Source organism: Cervus elaphus, chromosome 8 (assembly GCF_910594005.1).
Source record: "Cervus elaphus chromosome 8, mCerEla1.1, whole genome shotgun sequence".
Classification (NCBI taxonomy): Eukaryota; Metazoa; Chordata; class Mammalia; order Artiodactyla; family Cervidae; genus Cervus; species Cervus elaphus.
Genome location: NC_057822.1, coordinates 54352755 through 54365212, shown reverse-complemented (window position 1 = coordinate 54365212; position 12458 = coordinate 54352755). Strand labels below are relative to the sequence as shown.

The 12458-nt window shown below is 42.3% G+C and overlaps 1 protein-coding gene across 1 annotated transcript in view; it reads left to right on the top strand.

The window, feature by feature from the left end:
• Positions 1-10595: 10595 nt before the first annotated feature.
• Positions 10596-12458, top strand: part of MYO1B (myosin IB) — a 188322-nt gene continuing 186459 nt past the window's right edge. Inside the window, exon 1 of the mRNA XM_043910537.1 lies at positions 10596-10728. The gene's annotated coding sequence lies outside the window, so the exon portion shown is untranslated. The remainder of the gene's footprint in view (positions 10729-12458) is intronic.

The following is a 12458-nucleotide window of genomic DNA, read 5'->3' as shown; positions in this document are numbered from 1 at the left end:
AACACATGTCCATCGAGTCAGTGATGCCATCCAACGATCTCATCTCTGTCATCCCCTTCTCCTCCTGCCTTCAATCTTTTCCAGCATCAGGGTCTTTGCAAATGAGTCAGTTCTTCATATCAGGTAGGCAAAGTATTGGAGTTTCAGCTTCAACATCAGTCCTTCCAATGAATATTCAGGACTGATTTCATTTAGGATGGACTGGTTGGATCTGCTTGCAGTCCAAGGGACTCTCAAGAGTCTTCTCCAACACCACAGTTCAAAAGCATCAGTTCTTCAGTCCTCACCTTTCTTTATAGTCCAACTCTCACATCCATACATGACTACTGGAAAAACCACAGCTTTGACTAGATGGACCTTTGTAGGCAAAGTAATATCTCTGCTTTTTAATATGCTGTCTAGGTTGGCCATAGTTTTTCTTCCAAGGAGCAAGCATCTTTTAATTTCATGGCTGCAGTCACCATCTGCAGTGATTTTGGAGCCCCCCAAAAGACTTTAGTCTCTCACTGTTTCTACTGTTTCCCCATCTATTTGCCATGAAGTGATGGGACCAGATGCCATGATCTTAGTTTTCTGAATGTTGAGTTTTAAGCAAACTTCTTCACTTTTCTCTTTCACTGTCAAGAGGCTCTAGTTCTTCTTCACTTTCTGCCATAAGGGTGGTATCATCTGCATTATCTGAAGTTACTGATATTTCTCCCAGCAATCTTGATTTCAGCTTATGCTTCATTCAGCCTGGCATTTTGCATGAAGTACTCTGCATACAATCTAAATAAGCAGGGTGACAATATACAGCCTGACTTACTCATTTCCCAATTTGGAACCAATCTATTGTTCCATGTCCGGTTCTAACTGCTGCTTCTTGACCTGCATACATAAGGGACAAGAAATGAGGTTGGGATTGGTAGAGATGATGGTTTCTTTTTTCATGTTTTGTCTGAGGTACTTGGGAGTTTCTGTTCTGAATGTACTAAATTTGAGGTAGATGTTCAGTAGACACTTAAATACAGGAAACTTGAGCTTAAGAGACACAAATTTGGAAGTCATCCGTAGTTGAAGCCTTGGATGTGGGTGAAATTAGAAGAGAAGGTTGAAAAGAGAACCTAAGGTAACATCACATTTATGAAGGAAAGGCAGAGACAAAGGAATTTTAAGTAATATTGAGAAAAGTTTGCAAGAACATTAAGAGGAAAATAAGAGGTAGCCAAATGAAGCCAATAAAGAAGGGTGGCTCAAGAAGGCAGCAAGATTTCATGTGGTGGTGACTCCAGGTGACACAGGACTTAAAACTGCCTTTAAGATGTGACAACTGAACTGAGCATGTTGGCAAGATCAGTTTTAATACAGTCATAGGAGCAAAAGCCTGGGTATAAAAGGAGGTAAAAAAGTTTTCTAAAACTTGATTGGCGGGGGTAAGAGCTTTTAAGGCCAGGTTCTTTCATAAGAATGCAACTTAATTAGCTCAAAATTTTGATCAGATAGAGCTCCCATCTCCCCGAGTATCATGGCTCAATCTTCTGAATATTTCTACCCACCAAGCACCTTTTATTCTAGATTTACTTATAGTAATTTGTATTATAAATGAAATATTTTTCCCAAAAAGGAATTTATAGTGTAGTGTAAAACATCATCCACTCCTCAAGAATTCGATACTATACATAGATAGGAACTACTGAGGTTACTAAGGTAGAATTCACCAGCACAGTGAAAGGATGGGGGTTGTGGTCATTAAGTTGTTCGGTTAATTTCAAAAGCTAGGAGTCATGAATGAATTATTATTGACTGGAAACCAAGTAGAACTATGGTGTTGTATGCAATAGCAACCAGCATAGGAAAACAGCTAGTTGGGAATTTAAAGATTTCATATTTAAGTTCTTACATGTATGCAGTGGTTCAGCCATTTTTGAGGATTCTAACAGAGCCCCCTGGCCCAGGGATCTTGGTTGTCTTGCCCTTGGCAGATGTCTTCACAGTCGTAATTTTCCTTTGAGATGGTCATCATAGCCAACTGCCAGGCTGGCAATGGAGAGACTTTCCCCAGCACACCCTCCAATCACTCATGTCTCCTACTCTCTGCCTGCTGCCTGTAGGCACAAGACTTCATGAAGTGGAAAGAAGGCCCTCTCCTATTAAAGAGCATTCAGTAAAGAAATCCAAGGACTTTGCACTCAAGGTAAATGCTCTCTGTAGGTTCTTAGCATAAACCCTCACTCAGTGGAGCTAGTTATCAGATCTGCTACTTTCTAACATATTTGACAGAAAAGTTCACAGAGTACTGAAATGTTCTGATGGAAAGGTATTAAAAAAAGTGCGCAAGCAATATTTATTATTATTTTTTTCAGTAGGGCTAATGCAAAAAAACATCCTCTCAAAACTTACAGACCACACATTTTGTCCAAAGTGAAAATAGCTTTATTATTTTTCCTGATTGTAAAAATAATGCATGTATATTATTACAAAAACTTGAACACTGTTTGTATGAAAAAGAAGTAAATATAGCGTGAAATCCCAAAACCCACAGGGGCCAACAGTTTAAAAACAACTCAAGTAGTTTGTTTAGTATTTGACTTTCTTGACTAGAGAAATGTCAAGGGATATGTTTTAGCTACTAAGTTTTTGAATATTTGAAATTTGATGATTAAAGTTTGAAATGAAGAAACAAAAGGCAGCTTTTTAATCTCTTACTCAGAATTGAAACCCTGGACCACATTGTAGCCCTTCCGAATAACTGATCTAAAATGCTCAGGGCAACACATGAAGGACCACCTGGACTGTTGACGCCTGGGGGAGAGGCATCAGGGCTCTCACTGCCTGAGGTCTGGGGAGATATTCTAAGGGAAAAGGGAGTTTCAGTCACCAGGAGAAGGAGCCAAAGATCTGAAGTTTGACTTATTTTCTGAAAGGTCACAATCATCTTGTTCATTGTCCCATCCTAGCGACAGGGCCAGCAGGACTGGACACAGACTCGATTAAAACCTCTTGATGTAGGACAGGTTTTATCTACTTCACTATTTGGCCCTGGGGTAGTGATGCAGGACCACAAGTAACAGAACAGAAGGAGTCACCACGGTTGAGGTTCATTTATGGCCGCTGTGCTTGTGTGCGTGCTTGGTCGAGTCAGTCATGTCCGACTCTTTGTGACCCCATGGACTGTATCCTGCCAGGCTCTTCTGTCCATGGGATTCTCCCGGCAAGAATACTGGAGTGGGTTGCTATGCCCTCCTCCAGGGGTCTTCGGGATCAAACCTGAGTCTCTTAGGTCTCCTGCCTTGGCAGGCAGTTTCTTTACTACTAGCACCATCTGGGAAGCCCTTTATGGTCACTAACCTGGAGCAATTATAGGACTAATCAAAATCACCCAGTGGCAGCAAAAGCATGGAACAGCCCATGTGCCTGGAAATAGAGTGAAGCCTGGAAATAGAGTGAAGTAAGCCAGAAAGATAAACACCAATACAGTATACTAACACAAATATATAGAATTAAAAAAGATGGTAATGATAACCCTATATGCAAAACAGAAAAAGAGACACAGATGTATAGAACAGACTTATGGACTCTATGGGAGAAGGCGAGAGTGGGATGTTCTGAGAGAACAGCATTGAAACAAGTATACTATCAAGGGTGAAACAGATCACCAGCCCAGGCTGGATGCATGAGACAAGTGCTCAGGGCTGGTGCACTGGGAAGACCCAGAGGGATGGGATGGGGAGGGAGGCGGGAGCTGGGATCGGGATGGGGATCACATGTAAATCTATGGCTGATTCATGTCAATGTATGGCAAAAACCACCACAATATTGTAAAGTAATTAGCCTCCAACTAGTATTTCATTTATAAAAATAAATGAAAAAAAAATTAAAAATAAAATAAATAAATGTAAGAAATCCATGGCAAAATTTGAAAAAAAAATGAAAAGGAATTGTTCATTAAATATAATTATATATTATTTATATTAAATTTATACACAAAAATTGGATACTTAACTCATAGAATGTACCAATTAAATAGAAGTGGGTAAAATATTTAATAAAAAATATAAACAACAAAAAAAATAGAGATCCTCTTCCCTTATGCCCAGGCTACATCTGGCTGGGGCTAGTTGCTTTAGGCTAATAAAGATTCATAAAGAAAAATGAGACGTTTTAGCATGCTTTCCAAACTGTGAACTTGTAGAAGCTTGCAGGACCCTGCAGAATACCTCAGATGGTAAATAATGAGTTTCGAGGCGACTTCAGGATTTTTGAAGCAGTTTTGCAGATCCAGAGCTCCAGGGAAGGAAACATTTGAGGTCATTGGATCAAGATTATTTCAGATCCAGATTCGAGATTTGGGGAGAACCTGTAAAACACCCACTGGCTGAGGGAGCCTTGGGGCAGGTAAGGCCTGGCAAGAGAGGCCCAGAGAGTCTAGGACATGTGTCTGTGTCCTTTTCTTAGCAGTATGATAAGATTTCATCGTGTCTTGTGGGAAAGGAGATTATGCATCTTTTCAATAGAAGTCACGCTGGCTTTGGGAGCTGGGTTGCTGTTCAATACATGGGCTCATGTGATCTCACTCTTCTTCCTCCCCAGGAGGTGGGCTACTCTTCGGTGCTTCTCTCTTGAAAGTTTCAGCTTTATTCACAGTTGAAGTAGATCAGGGAACCCATCAGCAAGACCTACTTTTGTTTTACCTGGCTGTGAAAAGTTTTAAAATTGATCTAAGACCCATCTGGAAATATTGACTGAGATTATGTGCTAGTTCAGTGGGCTTCCCTGGCGGCTCAGCTGGTAAAGAATCCGCCTGCAATGCGGGAGACCTGGGTTTGATCCCTGGGTTGGGAAGATCCCCTGGAGAAGGGAAAAGCTACCCACTCCAGTATTCTGGCCTGGAGAATTCCATGGATTCTTTAGTCCATGGAGTCACAAAGGAGTCGGACACGACTGAGCGACTTTCACTTTCACTTTACCTAAAATAATAATGATTTATAAAATTCAGAAACTCCCTGGTGGTCCAGTGATTAGGACTCTGCACTTTCACTTTGTGAAGGGTGCAGGTTCAATCTCTAATCAGAGAACTAAGATCCTACAAGCCTCAGTGGAAAAAAAACCCATCATTCATCAGTTCAACAGTATTGAACCTGGTGTTTCTAGGCTCTGGGAACATGACAGTGGGCCACTGGGACAAAATTCCTACCCTCATGGAGCTTCTCATCTTGTACAGAAGATGGCAAGATTGAGAACACAGATGAAACCAGTGAGCAAATCTATTATGAGAGGCTTTTAGTTTCAGTTAAATTTTGGTTTATTTAGTCAACAGTCCTTACACCTGGATTACATGTTGTCTTGTTTGTTAATACGTTAAAATGCTTTTTGGCTACACAAGTATCTTTCTCTATCAGTATTTTCTTTCATATGCTAATACCTATGATGAATGTATTCACCATACTCAAATAAATGGGCATTTAGCTTTAGGGACTGAAGCAGAAGCAGACTATTACTTCATATATTTGCTAATTGCTCTTCATTTGGTATAGATAGCTAATTTTTTTTTTCTTTTAGCATAAAATTTGCTTTTCCTTGTAGTCCTCCTCAGGTCTCCTTGGCAATGAGATGACAAACTCCCCAGTTATCATTAAAAAAATGAAAATGGTTTTTTAAAAAGATTGGAAAAACCATCTAGTCATTTTTCAGATTGATTTATTGCTTAACAGCAAGGTTTTGCCACAATGGTGCTCACTTGCTACAACTTGAGAGGAAATAAAAAAGACAATTATTCCACTAGTTGAAATGACAAAATGTTAAATTATAAAATGTTAGGGGAAAAATTCAGGCTTTAAATTTCCTGGCAATGAATCTATAATTTATTTGAGGGATCAGAGTATTTCTGAGCTATAGACAAATGTATTTTGTGGAGAAAAAAATTACACTTCGAGTTTCACTGCCCAATTTTAGTGCTCAATTACACTCATATTTTATAAAGCACAGTTTTTGGTCTTCACATATAGTTCCTATAAGGAGCCCTATTCCTGAGTTTTTAATTCTTCTCTTTTTGTCATCTAAAAGTTTTAGCAAACGTTGTTTGGAAGAAATTTTATCAATCATTTTTTACCCTGTAATATTTTTATTATTGCTTATCTACAGTTTTTAATTTTTAAAAATTAATTCTATTTTTACAGAGGTATAATTGACAAAACAATATTAATTTCAGGTGTACAATGTAATGATTTGATATTTGTACAAAGTGCAAAATAATCATCACAGTAAGACCAGTTAACATCCATTATCATACAGAGTTACAAAATTTTTAGTTGTTTTCTTATGATGAGAACTTTCAAGATCTATTTTCCTAGCTACTTTCTATCTATAGCTTTTTTAATACTTAAGAGTAGGAGTTGTATATTTCCTGCTGAGTCCCAGAGGCTGAAAATGCTATAGAAATATTTTCTACAACACCTAATCTGAATCAAATGATACTTTAAGCAATATGCATTTATTTTCAAAGCATTCTTTAAATACATAAAAAAAGATTCTTTTTTTTTGCATGGATCTGAGAAGTACTAATTCAGTTCTTACTGCATTTAGAGCACTACTCTAAACTAAGAAATATATACATTAAAGAAATGAGACAGTACTTGTTTTTTCATAGACAAAAGAAAAAAAGAACTCACAGACGTGAGAGGAAGTGTATTTTTAGACTTTAGGTAAGAGATCAAGCCCGAGGCTAGACTGACCAGCTTCACATCCTGACTCTAGTGTTATTATTGTGGAACCTCTGGCCAGTAATAATCTTTGCTCTGCTTCAGTTTCATTCTCTGTAAAATGGGATCATAAAAACCTACCTGATCGGGCTGTTACAAGGGTTAAATGAATTAACACACATGCAGAGAATTTAGATTATGTTCTAGAACAGAGTAAGTTCTCTCAGGCAGTTCTTACTATCATAGACTTGGTGTTCTCAAACTGAATTACTCCTTTAATCTAGAGATTTGTCATTTAGTTGGAAAGGCCAAACATTTATAAGAGAACAACTGGAAATTTTTCACAACCTGGGACAAATTGCTAAGTATGGAGAAGATGTGGCATCAAGATGTTACTAGAGCAAATGAAGCAGGATCCAATTCAAGAAGATGGCCAGTAATTAGTAAGAACTGAGTGTGGTCTCAAAGGATAAATAAAGTGGGTGAAAACGAAGGACAGGTAGGTAGGGAGAGGAAACATGGCAAGAATAAAGACTCTTAGATTTTTTAGAACCAGAAGCTCTGAACACATTCAAGATGATGTAAAATAACTAAGGACAGAAAGCATGAGCTTTTTAGCTAAAATTCTAAAGTTAGTTGCCCACAGAACCAGTGAGATAATCTAATATGACTTCCAGCACACTACGTCATTTGCTACACCAATATGAGGTAGAATCAGGTCATGTGATCCTTTTGTTGGTCAATTTTCTCCAATATTGAATTCTTAAAAAAAAATTTTTTAAGGGTTCAAATAAAAACATCTAAGGAAAACAACAATAACAACTCTACACATTTAGTGGTAAAATAATTCTCTTCCTGAAATGAGCTTTCATTTCTAAACTTTTCCACAAAGATCACAGGATTTTCCGTGTTTTAATTTAAATCACTGCATGTTTTCATTGAGGTAAAATATACTTCTTACATTCTTTTACTCCAGTGGTTTGATAATTTATGTTTATGACTGTAATAACAGTCTTTCTGTTTCTTCATAGATTCTACTTCCTTCAAATAGACTGAGGGGAAAGTAAAAAAATCCTTTGTACTTGATGGATTTATTATCTATTCTTGACAGTTATTAGAACAACTGTAACCTGCTTCTTTTAAATTCATAAGTTGTTGATTGATTGACTTTTGGAAAGAACAGCCAGGAAGGTAAAAGTATTTAAAAACCTCATGGTATGTCTTCAGAAGTTTGAATTCTGATAGTTATGAAAACTAGGCTAATGGTATTTTTAAAAGAGAAGCATAGCTTTGCTCTAGAAACACTTTGGGTTTTCTAAGAGCTTCTTGGTTCATTTTCTCAGTGTTACTAGGATGAGTTCAACAGCTTTTACTATTTTCTTCTCTGAACTTGCTTTAAAAAAAAAAAAAAAAAAACCAGGAAGAACGCCTCAGGTATCCCCACTCTGCTAGATTCTTCTTGAAGCAAAACTGTTCTTACATAACTATGCTCCCAATTTTGTTCCTGGGGCAGAAGCTCCAACACCTTCTTGAGAGAAGCTCTCTTAATTATCCTACTCAGGACATACCTGTCTTAAACCTACTTTTACTAACCTGGTCTTCTTCCAAGATCAAAACGTTACAGAATTCGCCCACTCTCTCAAACCACCTATTTATATTTGTTCTTGTGACCCTACTGTTTGAATTTCTGTGATTTTTGAAAAGCTGGACTGCACAGCAGAGGTCAGGGGCTCCCTGACTGCCAAACCACTAAAAGCAGTTAATTTGGAACCTGAAGTCAGATGGGCAAAATGGAGAAGAGAGTCTAACACTTGTCATCAGGTAGCAGGTCTGTATGCTGTCTGCTGCGAAGGCAGGAATCTACAGGGTGTTCATTAGGCTAGGTTATCAAAGTCTGAGGCAGTGTGCTTGATGTGGTGAAGAATGTGGAGTCAGATTGCCTGGGCTCACACCCCAGCTCTCCCAGTGTTTCCAGTGCCTGCTGGTCTGCAGTGACCACCCTGAAGACAATCTTGTATAATTGTTACCTCTCCTGTTTCGAGGCATCAATTAGGGCTTCTTTTGAGGTCTCTCAGGCAGTGACTGGGACTGGAGTGATCTCAATGGCTTCGTAACTCACATGTCTGTCTGTTCATCTGGCTGAGGGTTGGGTCTTCACTTGGCATCATCAGCAGAACCACCCATACCTGACCTTCCATGTGACTTGGGCTTCCTTATAGCATGGCTGCTGAGTTCCAAGGATGATTGTCCCAGGAGAGGGCCAGGTGAAAGCTGGAGCTCCTAGAATCAGAAGTGTGAGTTCTGTAACATCATTTCTGCTGGATTTTATTTGTTAGAATCACATCACTGAGTCTAGCCTATATGCTAGAGGAAGGCAATTAACTCCATTCCTTAATGGGAGGAGCATAAAGGAATTTGCGGGCATGTACTCAAACAAGTATAGCCACTTATTAGCTGGAAGAATTCTCTGTTCTTGGTTTCTGGTTTGTAAAACAAGGGCAAAGAAGGTAACTTACCTCCCAGTTTTTTGTGAAGATTAAACAGGAAAAGAACAGTATCTGGTACTCAATATGTTTAAGTTTAGAACATCTCCGGTGTCTTATGTAGATCAGAATGCTGATGGTGCCATCAATGATAGTGTAGTTTCAAAGCAAGATACAGTTACCTTTTCAGTCTCTACTGGTAGCGTTTGACAAATAGCACTGCCTGTGGTTCTCATGCCTGTGGGGACAGTTACTATATATGGTCTGAATTCTTTGGTTCACCTCATTTTAGTGAGTTTCCAGATATAGGTCAGTCCATTTAAACCTGGCCCCATTTATGGCAATTTATTTCATTATTGGATAAAATAGAAACATGAGTAACAATTACCGTGTCTACATTGCTTTCAACACCTTAGCCAAGTAATCCTCACCTCACCCAGTGAGTAAGTCAGGATGAGCACCCTTTCCTTCTTGGGATGAGGAAACCAGGGTGAGGGTCAAATGGCTTGCTCTGAATTTTAGAGACAAGAACCCAGCTGGCGTGAAGGAGGGCCTGATTCTCTGTCCACTCCAGGATGCCGAAATAATATGCAGGTGAACACTTTGTCACTGATCATTCTATATTCATATGTATTGTTCAGATATTAAAAAATCTTGTAAATAAAATACAAACACATACACACGTAGTTGAAATTTCTTTTTAAACTATCTTTTATTTTCTATATCAGAGACTTGGCCAGTGTTTACTTAGCATAACATGAAACTGAGTTAGCAGATATTAAAAAATCTTGTAAATAAAAGCACACTTTGCTACTCAGTACACTTTTCCCCTTTTCGGTCAAATTAATATTTTCCAATATTCTTGGGTATCCCAACTTTTTTTATCCAAGGGAGAAGGAACAAGGAACACTCCTCCTCTTTGCCAGCCGGTGCCCTCAGACTGGCTTCTAGTTGTTATTCCCCGCCGGCCCGGTCCCCCTGGCCTGCCCCCCCGTTATTATATTTGTCGTTTGATGTTAATAAATCCGGGAGTGAAAAATGTAGAAGGGCCGTGCCTTCCGTGAGCTGAGAGGGACGCCTCTTCCTCTCCGTCTTTTCCACTGCTTGCCCCGTGCAGGGTCCTGGGGCCGAGGCTGCACCCGCGCTCACCGGGGGGCGCTGTGCCGCCGGCCCCGAGGCGGCCGGAGGTGAGTCGGCTGGGAGGCGGCGGCTCCCGGGTCTGCCGGCGCGCCGAGGGGCGAATCCCAGGCTGCGAGGTCGCCGCCCCCGCCCCTCGGCCGGCCCCTCCGCCCGCCTGGGGGAGAAGGGAGTGGCCGGGCGCCTCCCGCCGCAGCGCCGCACTCCGCAGCGGCCGCGCACTCTGCAAACGGGCGCGCAGGGGAGCCCCGGCCGCGGCGCTCGGAGGCGGTGTGGGAGCGCGGGCGCAGGGGCCGGCAGTCGCCGGGCAGCAGCCGCTAGCAGCGTCCGCCGAGTAGCCGCGTGGGAGCCCCGTAGCCTCGCGGAGGTCCAGCGTCCAGGAGCGCGCCGGAGAGGGAGGACGACGAGGAGGCAGAGTGGCGCTCGGCGAGGTAGCGCGAGCGCTTTCCCTCTTCCCCCTGCCCTGCCCGCTCGGTCCTTTGTGCCCGCGGTCCCCGTGGTCCCGACGCAACCCGTGGGGCGCGGGGCAGCGGGCTCTGCGGTCTCCACTCCCGGGCCGAGCGGCGATGCGGCGAGAGCCGCGCACGCCGGAGGTCGCGCAGGGTGGTCGCGACTCCGCAGTTGCTTCGGGGGCGGTGGGAGAGTAGAGGGCGCTAAGCTAAGTTGCTCTCAGTTTGCCCCATCCCCCTCGTACCTGTGGGCAAAGTGGAATCCAGGTCTTCCTGGCGTTCACCCACACCCCCTCCATCCCCCTGGTGCACAGCTGTTTCCTGGCCCCCTGGTTCTATAGAAGGAGGCGGGGTGGCCTCCTCCGGGAAGGAAAGCCGAGAGAGAACAATAGGGCGTCCTGGGGAGTGGGGTTCAGGTGCGGCGTGCCCCGGCGGCTGCGGAGAAAGGGCCGGGGCTCGATGGGGCGTCCTGCGCGTGCAGCTGCGCTCTGCTCCTTTGTTCCGCCGCAGCGGAGGGGGCTGCCCTGGGTCTCGTTTCCTGCCCTGGGATGGGATTGATTCTCGGTCCTGGAGACGGAAGGGGAGGGGGCGGGGCGGGAATGGAAGCCCGTTTAGGAGCGGGAGTCCTGGAGGGTTCTTGCTGGGGCGGGGAAGAGGGTTGGGGGGGTGGGTGATGAGAGAGCAGTGGGGAGTTGATTACAGACACCCCGCATTTTGTCCAAGGGCTTGCTGTGTGGGTTTCTGGAGCTTATTTGTAATGCTTTGTTCAGACTGCGGCCGAGCGTTTATTGCTGCAACAAGTTGTGTACTTCTTTGAGATCTAGGCGTTCTCAGTGTGAGTTTGTTGAAATCAAATCTTCTTAATTAGAATGGAAGAAGACTTTTTCCCGCGCTGTAAACCAGAGTATTTGTGTGTATATATGTGCCGGTGGATCCGTGTTTGTAGCTAGTAGGTATTGACTTGAATGGGTAGGGAGCAAATTTTATAGCATTGATTTTGACACAATTTTCTCCATTGTAATATAGTATAACAAATTTCCAGAAATATTTGAGAAGGGAAACCATCAGAAAATTAGACATTGCTAAATACATGAATCAGATTAGATAACACCAGATTGAAAAACCCTTTACAGTCTTTCCCAGAAAACACATTATAGACACCACTGTTTGGGTTTCGAGTTGAGGAGTCATGACTTCTGGGCTTTCACTGCCATGATGTGGGTCATCTGGACTAAGAGAGAGAACAGTTAGCTATGGTGAACAGGAATCTTTTTTTAGGGGAGGTAGAATTGAATGTAAGGTGTTGGGTATATGTTAAGTGACCCTTTCCTAGATTGGAATCAAGAGGCCCAAGAGGATTGGCTGACCTCTGGGGGGATTGAATGATGAGTGTTTTTTGAATGGAGTATTCCAAGCGAAACCATTTAGGGAGGAGGCTGACATTTCCAGGCATTCATGGTTTGTGCCTATGGGACCGTGGTGGAAGGATCCCAAAGTTGTACTGAAGGTTAGAATTACTGTGGGGATAGCTTAGGAGACATTTAGTTATAGTTGTCTGGCTGCAGGCAGGGCTGGGAAATGACGCAAAGCTGCTGCTTTGGGCTCGGGTTAAGTACCCCATTGGCTGTTCATTTGAAGACGATCAAGTTTGAAAGTCTCTTAACCTTAGACGGGGGATGAGAAACTTACTCCGGGGGAGAAAAATGTTTCCT